Source organism: Herpailurus yagouaroundi, unplaced genomic scaffold (genome assembly GCF_014898765.1).
Source record: "Herpailurus yagouaroundi ecotype Mexico unplaced genomic scaffold, PumYag 77, whole genome shotgun sequence".
NCBI classification, from domain to species: domain Eukaryota; kingdom Metazoa; phylum Chordata; class Mammalia; order Carnivora; family Felidae; genus Herpailurus; species Herpailurus yagouaroundi.
Genome location: NW_024412388.1, coordinates 80,380,647 through 80,398,741, shown reverse-complemented (window position 1 = coordinate 80,398,741; position 18,095 = coordinate 80,380,647). Strand labels below are relative to the sequence as shown.

Here is an 18,095-nt window from a genome sequence, read left to right as displayed (position 1 = left end):
TTTGGGTTGCATTTCGCTCCCCACAGACCCAGAGCCGAATTTCTGAGGTATCCGGGCTCTGGTGGACTGAGGGGGGCGACGCGCCCCGCGCCTGGCATCCTCTGAGAGCTTGTCCGAGGGCGGGGAGCTGTGTCCGCGGGCGCCGCGCGGCCGCCCCCAGTCCGCGCCCCAAGACCACGCGGTTGCGTGGGCGGCAGCCGTGAGGGTGGCTGCGCGCGTGGGAGCGCCGGGAGCATGCGTGTGCGGGTGCGTGCGGCTGGAGGGCGCGCGCCCGAGCGCTGCCGCGGGGTTCCCGGCGGGAGGCGGCCAAGCCAGTGGCTCCTCGGAATGGCGTGGTCGCCACGAATCAGGTGGGTGATGGGGGAGGGGGCCTCAGTGCCCCAGTAGTCCCCAACAGCGCGACCCCTAAGCCACTTGAAATAGTCTAAGTAAATACGGCGTGGTTGCTATGCAACCGCTGCAGACAAAACCCCAGGGCCTCCCTCTTCAATCAGTTTTCGGCTTTCCGCGCCCCGCCCACGTAGAAATTTCGGCTCTGCCGCTGTGCGCGCTCTTCAGGTCGGTCCTCGGCCCACCATTGCACCAAACCACCAGCAGCCACAGCTCACGCCATGCCTCACGCCATTCGTCCCTGCCTAGCATCATCAGGCATCAAAGCAGAGTAGTCTCTCAATGTTCTAAAGAGGGAAAGGGAGCTCCCAGGAAGAATGTAGTCTGGTAGGGATCTTTCCATTCTTATTTAACTCCTCAACGGTGCTATGAGGCAGCTACTATTGTCCCCTTCAGAAAGAAGGGACACTGCAACTAAGAGAGGTTAAATTAATTGTGTAGGGACACCCAGCTAGTAAGCATGAAGAACTGTGAAGAATCTGAGATTTTGCCCTCCTTGCAGGCTAACACATTAGCTTGTCACAGCTTCATGGATGCTGACAGAGCACACGAGAGTACTGGGTCATAAATGAAAGACTGTTACAGCAAAAGCAGTAGCCGCAGTGTCAACATGTTTGTGTTGGGTTCCGAACCCCAATTCTCACAGGAATGAAGCAGATGGGCCCAGATGGATGCTTGCACACAAAATGGATTTCATTACAGGAGAGAAATGCTAAACTTGGGGAACCCACCATTTTATAGCAAGCAGTAAGCAAGACTGCTCTTTGTCCTATGGGGAGACACCCTCAAGTTTGCTCACTGTAAGCACAACCCTGAGAAATGGCCCAGGTGAGCAGGCTTTTGCATCTTAGTGCAAGGATCCTTAGTGTGCAAGGATTCTGAGGGCCCATGGTTGCCTGTCTCTCCAAACAGTAAGTGGCAGGACCCTGATTGCTGTCAGGCCTGTTTCATTCCACCATAATATAAGCAACATTCCTTGACAACAAGCATTTTATGTATAACATTGTTATGCCCTCTTTAATAAAGATTAATGAAATAAAATATGTCTTTGCAAGCATCGAGGAATTCTTACATGTGCAAAATTAGCCTGTAAAATAGAATATGACTTTAAATCATATTTACATAAATCTTTACTGAACTCTGCAATGTACCAGGCACTTGTGGCATCTGTCTTCACTGGTTCTTGGAGTTGAACATGGAGGAACAGAGGAAGAGACAGGTGTTCAGTGCCCCTGTGGAAACACTTTGCAGAGGAATTTTGTCTGGAGGTGTTGGTGCCAACTCTCAAATGATGAGTCACTGACATAAGTAACAATTCAGACTCATATATAAAAGTTCTGCGTAGGGGACATTGGGAAAGAGACAGCGTGCTAGAGGATGATGTGTGTGTTCCTTATTCCACTTGATGAGTCAAACAAAGAATTTTGGATATTTGATTCCTTTTACTAGTTAAGATCAAAGCTCCTTCTCCCGTCATGGAAAACACTCCCAAGATACAGGGTTAGCAGACAGTGTGGGAAAATGAGGCTTGTAACAAACTCTGCTAGCAATCGAGGTTGTACTTTTTACCCCCTACAGTTAGAAGACTGGGAAAGCCACAGTGGAACAAGCTCTGTGTGTGTTCTATGACAATTAATAAGCGCTTTATAGTGAATCTAGCTTCAGAGATAGTAATGTTAGCACGTAAAGGGAATGAAAATGTGTATTTAGTTTCCATCTGAGAAGAAAGATTCAGTAGGTTTTAAGGTCTTAAGCCTTTCCTAACTTTAAAAGATGAATTTTTTCAGACAGTACATACAGTAAACAGCAGCCATTATAAAACCCGAGCCAAGAATTACTCCAAGTAAAAAAAAAAAAAAATTACCTCTTCCTTCCTGCCGACAGAGGGAGCCAAAGCACGAACTGTAACCACCTCCACTCAGGCTGATCACGTCCAATTCTAGTTTCCTGAACAGCAAAGCCCTAAATTAAATAAAACTTCATTTTGGTGTTTTAAAGTTCAAATCCATTATACATCCCTGGGAGACTGCAATAACACTTTTCATGTTTGTACAGCAGAATTATTTTTAAGTTACTATGTTATTCTATTTGCAGTGCTTACTAGTAGCTCCAGCCTCCCCCAGAAGGCCTAGAAATCTATAGTGTTGTGTATTTTCACTAGCTTTGCTTTGCTTCAGAGGGAGAAGGTCATTGGAGTATGGATTTAACTCAGTTCACGGAGTGTTTAGGGAGGATATACCTGGGTCTACTGTGGGAGACAGAGTGGAAGTTTAAGACACAATCCAAGGAGACTTCCAATTCCTTGGGAGAAATGTGACCAATGAAAATGAAGCAATATGCAAATAATGCAGTACAGCATATGAAAACAAATGGCAAAGTGTGATGGGCACCCCTGCCAATGTAAGGTTTTTGAGTTTGCACTCCCAAGTAATAAATATGTACTACTATATTAATTATAAGCATACCCCAATTAGAAGTTTTAGAAGGATGAGATTTTTTTTTTATTTTTTTTTTCAACGTTTATTTATTTTTGGGACAGAGAGAGACAGAGCATGAACGGGCGAGGGGCAGAGAGAGAGGGAGACACAGAATCGGAAACAGGCTCCAGGCTCTGAGCCATCAGCCCAGAGCCCGACGCGGGGCTCGAACCCATGGACCACGAGATCGTGACCTGGCTGAAGTCGGACGCCCAACCGACTGCGCCACCCAGGCGCCCCGAGATTTTTTTAAAATGTAAAGATGCTGAGGTTTGGAGCACAGACTGTAAAGTCACACTCCTGGTGTTCACATCCTGGCTCTGACTCTGATTTGAAAGACATAATCCTCAACTTCCCAGAGCCTTTCTTTTCTCATCTGAAAAAATCCCAAAGTTGTTTTGAGGATTGCAGAAATTGATCCTTGCAAGGGTTTATCTCAGGCCTGGCACATGGTAAGTGTGTAACAAGTGTTTGCTGTTATTATTAGCAAGAAACTCTCAATTAAGAAAAAAAAAAAGCCACATCCTAAAGGAACAAACCAGAGTTCAGATACAGCATCAGCTAAATTTGTCACAACCCACGACCCAGCTCCCACTGGACTGTAGACATCATGTCTGTTACCAAACAGAACACCCAGCTTCTCAGTCTGAAAGCCGGAAACATTTACCTTCAGCTTCATGATTTCCTCAGTTCTGTCTCAAAGAACCTTGAGTGGATTCTTATTTCTACTTGTGCAACTGCATGGTTTTCCAAAATGAAAACTTTTTGCCAGACAAAATCCCTCAACATTTAAATGATGGCCCTTTTCATCCTAAAAAATCTTAGCATGGAAGTATTAGCTAGACCAATAACCAAACTACATAGGTGGCAAAATGGAAATAAGGAAAAGAAAATAAAATTTTCTAAGATGAAGAAATACAGACATTAGGACAGAAAAGAGGGACGAATAGGCCCTTACAGAAGTACCGTGGGGGGTGAGGAGTTAAATGTGTTGGGAGATTAGGTTGGACAGGTAGGATTGAGGCCAAGTGTGACAAAGCAGCCTGGGCAGGCCTGGTTCAGGATGAGGAATGTGGATGTAATGCAACAGGCAATGGGGAGCTACTAGGTTCTTTTGGTGTGTGCTTTAGAATGACTGGGCTTTAGAAAATGATTTAGGAGGTGGCATGCAGGCTGAATGGGGGTGTGGGGCAAGGGTCAAAGAGACCATTACATTTCATTAAATGCATACTTGGTGTTTTCCTATGCTTCTTCATCTCTTCAGCAAGTGATGATTGAGGGTCTACATGAGATCTAAAGAAAAAAGACACGTGCCTGGTTTATAAGCCTAATCGAAATGAACACAGATACACACAACCAACTGTGATGCTGGCTCAAGAGGTCTCCAGGTGAGGTACAGGTGGAACGGGACTTCAGGGGAGAGAGATTTCATCCAGAGAGAGGGAATTAGGGAGGAAGGCCACATATGAAAACATTCTCTAACCTACGGCCAATTTGTGCTCAGGGATACTGGCAGGGATTAGCATACAGCCTGGGGGATGTGACAAAGAAGACCAGACAGTCTGGGAAAATGGTAGAGGCTGAGCAGTCCAATGCATGGTGTGAAAAAGGGTCGAGCTAACTTGGCCTTGGTTGAAGCTAATTTGGCCTTGGTGCTGGTAGAATAGGTCACTGGGGTTCAGGGTGCCAGTGACAAAGTCAAGTGTGGGTCAGTTCCGTGGTTCTGTGCCATCAGCCCATTCTCAAGAGGACGAGAATCACAGCTGAGGATAAATGGAACATGATCGAGCCCTCAAAGGGAAGGGCTTGGGAAGAGCTGGTTGAAAATCTCAGACCAGTAGGCTGGTGTTCGGGGGAGGGGGGTCTATTCACAAAGGGAAAGTGGGGTAGAAGCAGGTCTTCATGTTCTGAGGAAGGCAGCGCCAGCTCTGGACCTTGTGGCTGGGTTGGCTGGGTTGCTGAGCAGGTTTCTAAGCATAGCAGAGCTCAGGAAGGATGTAGGACCATCCTGCAGGTGGCAGTCACCATCTGCTGTCGAGATGGCTGGACAAAGGCCAAGCCTGACCCTAGTCTGGGTTTGGTCAGGCTTTGCGCCTGCAGATAGCACATTTGTTCTTTTACGCATTGAGCATGGCTAAATGTGGGGCTCTGCACTAGTTGTGTTTTGTTTTGTTTTGTTTTGTTTTGTTTTGTTTTGTTTTCAGCTCCTCAGGTGATTTTCATATGCAGCCAAGTATGAGAACAAATGCTTTCTGCCCATTCCTACTACAGTGATGACCATGGCCCAGGAGCATCAGCAGAGCCTGTAAGATGGACAGAAATGCAAGGTCTCAGACCTTCCCCAGACCTGCTGAATCAGAATCTGCATTTTTTTTTTCTTCAGGGCAGGTGGAGTGTGGTGTTTTTCCAAGGGGGCAAAGAAGGCTCACAGGATGCAATATGTGGCTTGGGGTATGTGTGGGGGTAGTTTGTGGGGCAAGGAGAGGATGAGCTGGGGTGGGTGAAACCATAATCTGCATTTTAATAAGATCCGCCAGGTGATTCATTTGCATTAACGTTTGAAAAGCACTGGGTTTGGGATTTAGGTATTCAGACTCTCATTAGTCCACTTGGGCTTCTGTTATCAGCATTAATTTAAATTCTCAAGGAGATCTCAAAACTACATCAGAAAGCTCAGGACCAATCTGACTTATTGGCCCGAAACATCAGCTCAGAGGAAATTATGCCCTTTTACTTCCCACTGTGTGGGGAATTGGGGAAGGAAAGGTATGTTGTTAATGACGTCCAACAGAACCTGGGTTGAGTCCATTCCAGGATTGGCAGAAGAATCATTCCAGGCTGCCTTTCTCCTGAGTCAGACTGAGGGACAAGGCTTATGAGTGAGAAGGAAATCTTCCAGGCAGAGGTGTCCAAGCTTTTAGGGTCTCGGCTCTTTCCCCATGGCATGTCTGTCATAGACCCCCAAGTGACCCCAACAACCCTTTGTCTCAATGGGAGTCTTGTTATTTGGCATCAGAGTACTGATTCTAATTAGAAACATTATTTATTTATTTATTTATTTATTTATTTATTTATTTATTTACTTACTTACTTATTTATTTACTTAATTACTTATTTATTTTGAGAGAGAGAGAGCACCCGAGCAGGAGAGGGGCAGAGTGGGGGAGAGAGAATCTCAAGAAGGCTCCATGCTCAGCACAGATCCTAACTCGAGGATCTATCCCATGACCCTGGGATCGTGACCTGAGCCAAAATCAAGAGCTGGATGCTCAATTGACTGACCTGCCCAGGCACCCCATATTGTCCATTTTTTAGTTATTTCATTTATTTGTCATTGCTTTAGAATGCCATTTGCTTCACCTTGTCTCCACCAAGTGTGAAAGAATAACATTTTTGTAGGCAGAGGTACTTTTCAAATCTTCATCCACCTCCACCCTATGATCATATAATACCATGATTAAACCCTGTCTGTAGGACAGCCTGGCTCATCTCTGCAAGTCGGTGGGAGGAGGGAGAAAGCCTGAGAGGCTTGGCTAAGTGAGGCAGTGTGGCTTAGTGGGCTTTGGAGGCAGTTATATAACCCTAGGAAATTACCTCTCTGAATTTTCACACTTCAAAGATGGAGAAAATAATTTCTATTTCACAAGATTGTCATGGGAATTAACTGAACTTCTAACACATTGACATGACATTAAAGGATATAATAATTGTCTATTGGGGCTCCTGGGTAGCTCAGTCAGTTGAGTGTCTGACTCTTGGTTTTGGTTCAGGTCATGATATCAGGGTCATGGGAACAAGCCCCATGTCATGCTCCATGCTAAGCATGGAGCCTGCTTGAGATTCTCTCTGCCCCTCTCCTCCTCTCAGGCTCTCTCTCTAAAATTAAAAAAAAAAAAAAAACCACCACCACCAACAATGTATTACCCTAGACCTTAGCAGTTTAAAACAATAAAAAGTTATTACCTCACAATTTCTATGGGTCAGGGAGCATATGCCAAATGGTTTACACTCAGGGTCTCTCATGAGGTTGTTTGGGGTTGTAGTTACCTGAAGGTTTGACTGGGGCTAGAGAATCTGCTTCCAAGATGACGCACTCCTGTGGCAGTTGGCAGGAGGCCTCAGTTCTTTGCCACAGACCCCTCCACGGGGCTACATCCCCCAGAGTGAATAATCTAAGAGTGAGAGAGAGAAAGGTGTAAGCCACATATTTTTTTATGACCTAGCCTCAGAGATCACATACCATCACTTCCACTGTATTCTACTGGTCGCATGGACCAACTCTAATACAATGTGGGAGGAGACTACACAGTGGTGTGAATACCTGGAGGTGGGAATATTGGCGTCCATCACAGAAGTTGGCTTCCATAGCATCCAGAACATTACTTCTTGCCCCTTTTTAATATGACAGCCATATTCTTGCTCTTCTACTTCAACCATCAAATACTCTGAAAAGGAAGACAGTTAAAATGATTTACCTTTGTTCTTCTCACACTAAATTATTTTGGCTGAGCTGGAAGTTTCCACCCTCACATCAGATTTACAGTCATGACTCAGAAATTTGGGACTAGATTCATAATTTATCCCAGTTCATCTGAAGGCTCCAGAGGTGCACAGGGATGTTCCTTGTTTTACTTTTCTTTGGTCCTTGCCCACTTTCCCCTTGAAATAATTTGTTCTATGCATTTTATTATATTCTCAAGATGTCAGATGGACAATCTCAAGCAATAGCAAGTATGCTGGCTGAATTTTCCTCCTTGTTCTGGAATATTTGCTCTTGAATACAAATGATTTACTTTTGGATCCCTGACTCTGTGACTGTAAAACTGAATTCATTTTTATAGTGGTGGGGTCACCATGACTTTTTTCTCAGCTCTTCAGTAGCAGACTTTAAATTCCCAGAAAGGAAAGGGCTAATGAATACCAAGTTCTTCAATGCTAGCAAAGGGGAGCCACAAAGGGATAAAGAGAGGTGTAGCTATTCCCCTCTGTTTTTCTGGGTGATCCTACTTGGTAGCCAAGGGTATGTCATTTTTAAGCCTGTGGGTAAATAATAATGATAAATAGAAACACCTCCAGGGGATTGTCATAACAGATTCCATGCGAGAGCCTTGAACATGACTCATGCAGGTGTTGAATAAATGGATGCATGGATGGATAGATGGATGGATGGATGAATTCTTCAGGTACAATATGACCAGGCTGATACCCAGTTGGTAGTGCCTGTATGGAGTAAGGGTCGGGGTCTATTCCTTTGGTCAAGCTTCCACTCAGCTGAACTGGCACCCATTGTATGCTGGTCATTACAGATAGTGCCTAGTCTGGGAGAATGTGGCTCCATGTTGCAAAGTGGGTTACAAAGAAATGTTTAGAATCTAAATGTTATGGCTGATTCATAGGACTGATTAGAGCCTGATTGACTGGGAATCTGGAAGGAGCAGAACCTGATAGTCTCAGAGCTGCAACAAGATGGATCTTGGAGCAGATGTCAGAATTCAAAGTAAATCAAACTGAGAATGAATGAATATAGCTGTCAGGTAAATCTGGGGGCAACAAAGGAATACAAAGGGAGGAGAGACCAGGAACAAGGGCTAGGTGAACAGAGGCTCCCATCGTTGATAGGAATGAAAAAGGAGCAAGAGGGGAAAGTATATTAATTAACTTCAGCTGTAAATGACAGGAAACCAAAGCAACAGAGGCTTAAGTGAACTAGAACTTTATTAACTTGTAGGTAGAGAAATCTGGAAGAGAGTTGTCCTTAGCTGATATGGCAGTTTGGGGATCATCAGGGATCCAGACTCCTTTTCTCTTCCTGCTTCATCATCCTCAACATGTGGCTTCTACCTCATGATCAAAGATGGCAGTTCAGACTCCAGGCTTCATGTCTACATTCCAGTCAGTAGTAGAGGAAGGAGTGAGATGAGCATGCTGTCTCCTTTTGAGATAGGATTTCTCAGTCTTGGTGCCACTGGCATTTGGGGTCAGATAATTCATTACTGTAGGGGCTCTCCTGTGCATTGTAGGATGTTAAGCAGCATCCTTGGTCTCTACGCACTAGATGCCAGTGTTGACTTCCTCCTTCCCAGGTGTGACAAACAAAAATGTCCCCAGACATTGCCAAATGTCCCCTGAGGGCACCATCTCTCCAGATAGAGAACCACTGCTGACTTTCTGAGGCCGCACCTGATCCCTTGCTCACATACCGTTGATCAGAACTTAGTCACAGAGGCAACTCAGTTACGAGGAGTTGGGAAATGTAGTCTTTATTCCAGACAGCCATGCGCCAGCTAAAACTCAGTTCTACTAGAAGGAAGGAGATGAGAGGTATGGGAGATAATGCAAGTGTGAGGACTCAGACAAACTTGACTGGTGGGTCCCAGATCCCAGCTCCTACCTACTGGTTAAGGATGGAATAGCCTTAAGAAGGAGGATGTATGGTCCCATCTGCAGCCAGTGGCACCCAGGATCTATGAGGTGGGCACTCTCCTCCCAGAGATAAGCCTTCCTCTGAGAGACAAATATTGGGTTCTCTCTTACTGCCTTTCACCATGTTGCCTAAATAGGGATAGGAGCATGTTACAAGCAATGTTTCCTAGTCTACCCCTCCCCTGCTTGCCCTTTTAGTTCCAACCAGATGGCCCCGGCATAGTCTCCTCCTTCTCTCCTTTCATCCCTCCAGCCCTCCTCTTCTGCTCTCCTCTCCCCCTCCTTTCTTCCTATTAGATGTGCTTCTAAGGGGCCCAGATGTAGAACCAGGAGGCCTGAGAGCCAGGGTGGAGGTAAGTCACTCAACCTCTCTGGCTTCAGTGTCTTCCTCTGTAAAATGAGGGGCCGACCAGATGGCCCCTAGACTCCTCCCTCACTCTAAAATGCTTCAAATCTTTGGAGCTGCAAGACTGCAGGGTGCAGCAGAGAAAGCCCCTCTCTGATGGGTGGCATCCAGACAGCCCCTGGCTGGGTCTCCGTCTGCCAGACTTCCCTGCCGCGCGAAGTCCCCGCCTGGCAGATGTCACTTAGATCCTCCCCACTGGCTCCAGATAGGCCTGCTTTGGTTAGCTGGCACACATATCTTGCTACATCTGACCAACTCAAATCATGCCACATGTGCTCATTACAAACCTGTCTTTGCGTCAGTCAGAAGGATGGGGTACTTCCTGGTCTCCTAGTTAAAGGTCAAAATGGCTCTCATCGTGGCACAGCTGGCCTTGAGAGAGGTTTTGTTTCACTTGTCATATCTCCGTATCCTGTTTAAATGCTGTTTCCCTAGTTAAAGTGTTTTCATTTCTTTGGTTTTTTTTTTCGATAAATGCTTCTTGAGCACCTGTTACTCTGCAGGGCCCCAAGAATACAAAAACAAATAAGGCCCTCCCTTTCCGGAGCTGGCAGTGAACATGGCTTTCCCAGTGTGCCCTGATCTTTTCCTACCTAACTCTCCAGCCTATTTCCCTCCTGGCTGCGTGGCTGTGCTTGGGTTCCTCCCGCCTGGAGCACTGTCTCCTTCCCTGGCGAGATTTTGCACATGCACATGCTCAGTGTGAACTGGGACCCCACCCCCGTCTCTCTCTCTCTCTCTCTCTCTCTCTCTCTGTTGTTGTCTCACACACACACACACACATGCACACACACCCCTTCCTCTCTCTGGACCCCCTCATTCTGCATGTTTCAGCTTAAATGGTCAGGGAGACCATCCCTGACTGCCCTGCCCCAGCCCCAGACTGAACACACCCCCTTCTTACATTCTCCCACAGCACCCTGGCCCTCCTTTTCAAAACAGTCACCATCTCGTAACTCCTCATTAAGTCTGCTCCTACCTCGCTGGCGCTGGCGGGGGAGCTACCTGGCAGCCCTGGGGAGCCGGGTCTCTCTCCGTCACTGAGGGGCCGATTCTGGGATGAACGAGGCATGGATGTGTACATGGATAAGCAAAGCTGTGAAGGGGAGAGACATAGAAACAAATATGTTCGGTCAGGCACTACTCCGAGAATGTGAGCAAGGCTGATGGCCAGCCCAGGAGGAAGAGTCCCGGCCACTGGGACAGGGAAGGGATAGTGGGAAGTCTCACAGGACATTTGTAGCCAGTCTTGAAGGAGTAGGAATGGGAAGCATGAATAGGAGAGGAAGGAGCAGCTCAGATAGAAGAGAGAGCAGGAGTGTAGACAAGGGGTGTGGCCCCTGGGGTCCTCAGGACCTAGGCAGAGGAGCTCTGGGGCAGACAGAGTGCCCAGCCCTTGGCCTGCCTTCTTGCAGGAGATGGTTCCTTCTGCTCTGTCTCTCCGCTGCCTCCCCCCACCCCAGACACCCAGCTTTGGAGCTTTCAGAAGCTCTGGCTCTGAGGTTCTTCCCATGGCAGGGCACTCGAGATAGCAGACTTCTTCCTCCTCCCCACCTTCCCTCCCTCCCCACCTTCCCTCCCTTCCTTCCCTGCTTTCCTTCCCTCCTTCCTCCTCCCCTCCCTCCCTCCCTCCCTTCCGGAACTTCTTTCCTTCTCCCCTTCCTCCCTCCCTCCCTCTTTCCTTCCTACCTTCCTTCCCTCCTCTCCTTCCTTCCTTCCTTCCTTCCTTCCTTCCTTCCTTCCATTCTCCACCAAATTCAGCGCATGTTTACTGAGCTCCTTCTATGAGTTAAAAGTTAGAGATTCCTCTTTCTCTTTGAAAGCTTTTCTCTTTGAAAAATGAATCCCTCCAAAACCCAGCAATGGTTCCACTGGGCTGGAACTGTGGTCTGGGACACCAAGAAAGGCTGCCATGGGGGCAAACAAGGGCAGAAACATGCTCTGGCTGAAACCCAAAGTAGGCACAGATTTAGAGGGGCCAAGTAGAATGAGTTGCCCAGAACAGAAATGGGGTAAGGAGGGCCAAACAAGCTTCACTCATGTTGCATGCCCTCTAAATGCCTCTGCTCTGCTTCACGTGGAAGTGCCCAGCCAGTGGCTGCTGATTCCAAAGCTTTGGCCCTGGGGAAGGAGGGAGGCTGAGCTGAGGATAGAGAAAAGGGCCATCCTGAATCTCCACCAGAAGGGGCAGGCAGAGAATGCAGAAAGGCAGGGAGCATGGCCTTGTTTGCTTTCCACAAAAGAAATATTACTGCCTCCTGCTGGATGACCTCTGGTTCTCTCTCTGAAGAGACCTTAACTTTTGCCTTGGTTGCTTTTCTCTACCAGGGAGGAGCTTAAATCTGCAAAATGCCTTACCTTCCTGCAGGTAGGAAGGAGAATCTGCCCACAGAGGCTGCTACTTAGCTCCTGAAAGCAAAGCAGTGTGGTGGGGCAAGATGAGTCCCGGAGGTCAGGCCGCCTGTGGTGAGCTGCCAGCTTAGGTGGAGGCCCAGCAGTGATGGCCCTGGAAGTGAGACTGTAGCCCTAAGGTTGGCTTGGGGACACACATTTAGCACTCAAATATTTTATCTTGTATTATGGAGTGGAGTTTTGTGTACTGGCTCCCTGACTTGACCTTGGGTGTTGAAACAATGCCATCCACTTATACGTTGCCCGGGGAATCCGTCCCAGAGCTGACTAAACCCCACTGAGAGGTCTCCGTCAGTACTTGTGAGGAGGTGAGGGAGGGTATGGCTGGGAACAAAACTCAGGTGTGTGTGGCTCACAGCCAAGCCTTGAAAAGCTGCCTCTCGCACAGAGTCTGCCTCAGACCACCTGGGCACCCAGAACCACCTGCCCAGTAGGAAACTTTAAATCCAGATTAGGTGGCTTTTTTGATGAGACTGAAGAAATGAAGAGGAGGAAAGACCCCGGCAGGCAGCTATGGGCTTACAGATGGGCGGGGGGTGGGGGGGGGTGTAAAAATAAAGAAGTCATTTGAGCAATGAGAGAAGACAAAGAGGTTAGTGTGATGGGAAAGCTGAGAGGAATAAAGCCAGGAAGCAGAGTAGGAGGGAAAGAGGGCCGCCAAGAGAGGAAGAGGACCCTTGCCAGGAGGAGGCAGAAGAACAAAGGGGTGAAGGATGGTGCATCTAAGCAAGAGCGAGGGAGGCCATCAGGAGAGAGAAGAGTGGCTGGTTCCTGGTAAGTGATTCTCCTGACAGGGAGAGTTGTCATCAGAGGTCTGGAGGGTATAACCCCCCACTTAGCCTCCATGGTGGAGTCTAGCCCCATCCAGCCCTCTCCATCGGAATGCTCTGCCCTCCCCTTAGCTGAGGGAGTCAGCCTCCGCCTCCTGGCCAGCTGAGGAAAAACGCAGGCTCCTGCCAAACCTCACCTCACAGAGACCGGGGTAGCAGCACTGGGAATTCTGAGAGAAAATGTGGAAAGAAGTTATTTCTGCCTATACTATTTTATTCTTTGGGAGTCCTAAGCATACTGGTGGGGACAGTTCCCGGGGCTAGTGCAGGGGCACTGGAGGCACGGAGTACATAGGAGGCAGGGGGTGCAGTTGGCCAGGCCGCGTGGGCCATGCCTGGCATGATGGCCCGGGGTTCATTTGGTCATTCGACAAATATTTGTTGACTGTCTACTAAGACAGCAAACAAGACAAAGTCTCTATCTCTTGGATTCTAGTTTACATTCTAGATTATGTTCTAGTCAGAGATGATAGATAGGTGAACAATAAGTGGGTCCTGTAGGTATGTTAAGCAAACTCTTTGGTTCTTCACTTCCCAGCCAGATGGAGGCTGACTAGAACCAGGTCTTCTTAACTCTGGTGGCGACAGAACAGAGCAGAAACATAGTTGGTCCTTTTGTGGGTCACTACTTGGTTTTGTAATACTTTTTTGCATTCTTTTCTTTTCACTATTTCCAAGATAGTCAACAATCCTTTCAGGGGTGAAAAAGAAAGACAGGCTTCTGAGAGTGGACCCTTCCAGAAGGAGACACGGCTGCCTTCTAACTGGGATTCCTTCTGCTGGTGTCTTCCCCTCACTCACCTTTCTGTACTCCTAGAGGAAGCCTTATTAAATGCTAATGTCATCACGTGACTTCTAAGAGCTAGAAAGCCCTGACTAAACCGGCGTGGCCAAAAGACACCCATCATCTCACCCAACAAGAAACCTGAGGAAGGGGCTCCCCATAGACGAATTCAGTGGTTCCAGGTCTGGGAGCCCCAGTGCTTCCCTTCTGCTGCGCCATTCCCAGGCTGGATCCCTTCAGGTATGCACAATGCCTGCTGCATGCAGGCACCTCCACACCCAGCAGCAGAAGAGGCACTTTGTCCCTGTGTATCTGGGAGGAAAGTCTTTGTCTCTGTGTACGACAGGGAGGAAAGCCTTCCCAGGGCCCCCAGCAGACTTGCCCTCAGGACTTGTGGGTCTCCTAAATCACTGGCAAGGGAATGGCATTTCCATGGTTGTCTCTGAGAAGCACAGGACCATGCAGGGAGTAGGGATTGTGACCACAGAAAGGGGTTCTGTTAGTTAAGGAGAAAAGGGTGAGTGGTGACTGGTTGATGGGTAGGTGGCCACAGATGTCTGTTACAGATGACTCCCCCTGCTCAAACTATGTAGCAGGACATCAAAGGCACTTCATGAGCTGGTCCCTGCCTGCTCCTTTGGTCTTATCTTTATCAACAACACCCAAGTGTCTTTCTGGAGCCATATCAAAGCATTGTGATGATCTGAACCCTCTTTGTTCTCTAGTGACTCAGTACCTTTGCCCATACTGTCCCTGGCCCTCCCCGCCTTGTTCTCCCAGCCAATTCTTGGTCAATCACCACCCTGATCAAGCACGCACATTCCCAAAAGCCTTCCTTGATTCCTGCCTCCAGGTTGAGTTAGAGACTGCTCCTTTGCAAGTGGCTTAGTCATAGCAGACAGGTATAAATTGGTTAGCAGTCGTACAACATGGACATGTACAAAAAAATCTAACATACATTGATAATACCTCATATCTAACAAAAATGTACCACTTGCCATGTACCAAGCACAGTTTAAGTGCTTAATTCGTTTGATAATTTAATCACAGAATTTTAAGGGTCTGTGTTCCAAGGTCATTTTACCATGTTGTTTAATAACCACAGTTTCTTGGGGCACCTGGGTGGCTCAGTTGGTTAGACACCCACCGCTTGGTTTCGGCTTTGGTCCTGATCTCACGGTCTGTGGGTTTGAGCCCCGCATCAGGCTCTGCACTGATAGTACAATGCCTGCTTAGGATTCTCTCTCTCTCTCTCTCTCTCTCTCCCTCTCCCTCTTCCTCTCCCTCTCCCTCTCTCCCCTGCTCGTGCACACATGCATGCACATGGTCTCTCTTCCTCTCTCTCTCAAAATAAATAAATAAACTTAAAAACCACAGTTCTTCACCAACCCATTTTATGCCCATCCATGGCACTTTTCACTCTGACATACTATATGTTTACTTCATTACTTGTCTGTTTCTCCACTAAAATGTAAGCCTCCTGATGTATTTTATTCCCAGCACCTAGAATAATGCCTGGCATATAATAGGTCCTCAATAAATAGTTGATGAATGATTGATAGTACTATTATCCCTTTTTTACAGATGAGGAAACTGGGGCCCTGAGTGGATAAGCAGCCTGCTCAGATCATAGCTAGGAAGTGGCAGAATTGGGATACACGTCCAGGCAATTTGGTTCTGGCGACACAAAGTTGTAACAGTAGACTCTTAGCCCAGGTACACAGCCCAACTAGTTAAGACGCCCTGAGTTACCATAAAGTCACAGCAGGGATTACTAACACAGGATGTGAAGGGACCAGGAAAACAGATGGCCAAAGAGTAAATGTTGTGGAGCAATCAGGAAGGTATTGCCCTCCTAGGCTCAGGACAGACAAACTAGTTTTATTATTATAACTTTTTTGGTTTTCTTAATGTACTGTTTGCTCACCTGCCCCTCAAGGCAGTTTCAGGACTTCAGTAAAATGCAAGTTACTACCTGTTTGTATAATTATAGCTGAGATAGTTTGCAGGGGGCGGGGAGGGGGTTCATTTTGTTCTGTCTTCATTTTTTTTGCATTCCTGAGTTATTGTGACCCTAGCTATGGTGGTGGTTTTGACGTTGTCAATCAAGCACTAAGCTGACAACAGCTTAAATGCCATCAGTATTACCATCAATTGCTTGTTTAAACAGTTTGGGTTTCTAAAGGATTTTATGAATTACCAATTAAAACAAAACTGGAAATTGCAGCATCATTTATTTCAAAGTATTGCTTGGGGCATATGGTCACGAGAAAACATGAACTCTATCCTTCTGTTTGTTCCTGAGAAGGAGTTACACTACGGTGATAGAATAAAGTAGGTCCTGGTGGGCTTCCACCACAGCTAATTTTTTTTTTTATGTGCCTAATATCTGCCAGGTGTGATACTAACTTCAAAGTGGTGAACAAGACAGCATAGTCCTTACCACCATGGAATTTTCTAGTGTACTTTCCCAAATAGCATTCACCCCTTTGCAGAGCAGAATGACTTAATTATTTACCCACTTGTTCTTTAGGAAGTAGTGATGCATTTGTGAATACTCCATTCACATTCTTCCCCAGCATCCTTTGTGGGGGAGCATACACACGAATGAGGAAGCAGGGCAGGTGGGAATAGACCAGGATAAACCCAACACGGGCCCTGACCATGGGTGTGTAAGCTGCACTCTGTCCTAACTCGCCCCTCTCCAGTTGAAGACAAGTATGTTTGCTCCCTAATCAATCCCTACAAAATTACATTGTAAAGTGACTCCTGATTCATGTTTCCGGCCCAAGCACGTTCCCTGTATATCTGTTTACATATAGGGCATCTTCACGCAAATGGTACCTGGCCCTTTCCATGTTGGAATTCATTTTCCCTGAGAAGAAGCCTGTGAGGCAGATTGGTCAGCCAGTGGTACCTCTCATGTGCATAAGAAGTGACTTCTGTCTGTCATGTAAATGAGGGGAAGCTGGGAGGCTTCTCATCAAGTCCGTTGGGACTACTCCCTCCAGCTGCCCCCCCACCCCCCCCCCCCCCCACCAGTGCCTTCTGGCCTGACCTCTTACAGCCTAACCTGGGCACTAGCTTTATAAGTGAAGTTCACTTGTAAGTCAGCATATACTGAGTACTTGTCTGTGTGACTCATTCCTCTGAGCAGGCTCAGAATTCCATTCATTGAATTATGGGTTCTCAAGAATCCCAAGATCCTCCAAACATGAAGAGACCACAGATGCTCCAGAGAATAGGTCAGATTTACTACTACAGATACCTCTGCTCTGAAAAGTATTTTTTAAAATAAACATTTATTTATTTTGAAAAAGAGAGTTGTGCACATGCACAAGAGTTGGGGACGGGGAGAGAGAGAATCCCAAGCAGGCTTCAGGCTGCCAGCGCACAGCCCAGCGTGGGGATGGATGTCACGAACTGTGAGATCATGACCTGAGCTGAAATCAAAAGCTGGATGCTTAACCAACTGAGCCACCCAGGCTCCCCTGAAGAGTAAATTTAAGTAAGAAAAGAAACCACTCATTGATTCCATGCTGAGAAATATTTCTCTCCTCTCTTTCTTGATATACTTATTTCTCATAATTCACCTCTGAGCTTCTCCTGGGGGCATACAAAATGAATCTCTTTGGTGTCCTGGGGGAACACTCAATAAAAATAAAGCCCTCAAAAGGAGGCCCTGGGCCACACGGGAGGTACTAAGCATGGCCCTGCTTCGCGTGGGACATGAGAAGTCTACCTCAGAAGGCACAGCGATCGCATTTGTGATGTTGCTGCTCTGCTTGTCTCCAGCACCCCATAAGCCATCAGCTCTGTGGGGTTCCGTGCAGCCCCAATGCAAAGCCTGGGGTATAATTGGTGCTCAATAAATCTTTCCAGGCAGTCAGGAAGAAATGTGTGTGTGGTGTGTGTGGTTACCTAAGCTTCTGAAAAAGGACCCGAAGAAAATGTGGAGAAAGACCTAAAGTCTCGGTGAGAACAGAATTGGCACAATTCCCCAGGGTTGGTGCAGGTGAGTCTGACGCGCTGAGAGCCCAGGTTTGCGGAGTTTGGTGGGGGTGGAGGGCGCCTGCTCCAGCAGCCCCGGAAGGGGAGGGCCCATAGCTCCGCCAGGCTGGGAGCGGCGGCGGTGTGGCAGCAGCCAGCGGACGTGGGCGTGAGGGCTGGTGGGTGCACAGAGGGCCCCGGACGACCCACAGCACAGAAACATGGAAACCCAGGCCTCCTCGCGTTCCTTCACAACACGATTCATGGGAACGTATTGTTCACGGAACCCTCGGGTAAGGAGAATAGCTCTGCCTTGGCAGCCACAGACGAGACACTTTGGAGGCGTTTTAGGTAGTGGATGGGGGTCCGGAAGAGCAGCTTTG

The 18,095-nt window shown here is 47.5% G+C and overlaps 1 long non-coding RNA gene across 1 annotated transcript; it reads left to right on the top strand.

The window, feature by feature from the left end:
* Window positions 1–265: 265 nt before the first annotated feature.
* Window positions 266–5,447, top strand: LOC121018621 (uncharacterized). Its single transcript, XR_005785250.1, has 3 exons — window positions 266–350; window positions 4,132–4,255; window positions 5,072–5,447. It is a non-coding gene; the product is annotated as an uncharacterized LOC121018621 (long non-coding RNA).
* The last annotated feature ends 12,648 nt before the right edge of the window (window positions 5,448–18,095 follow it).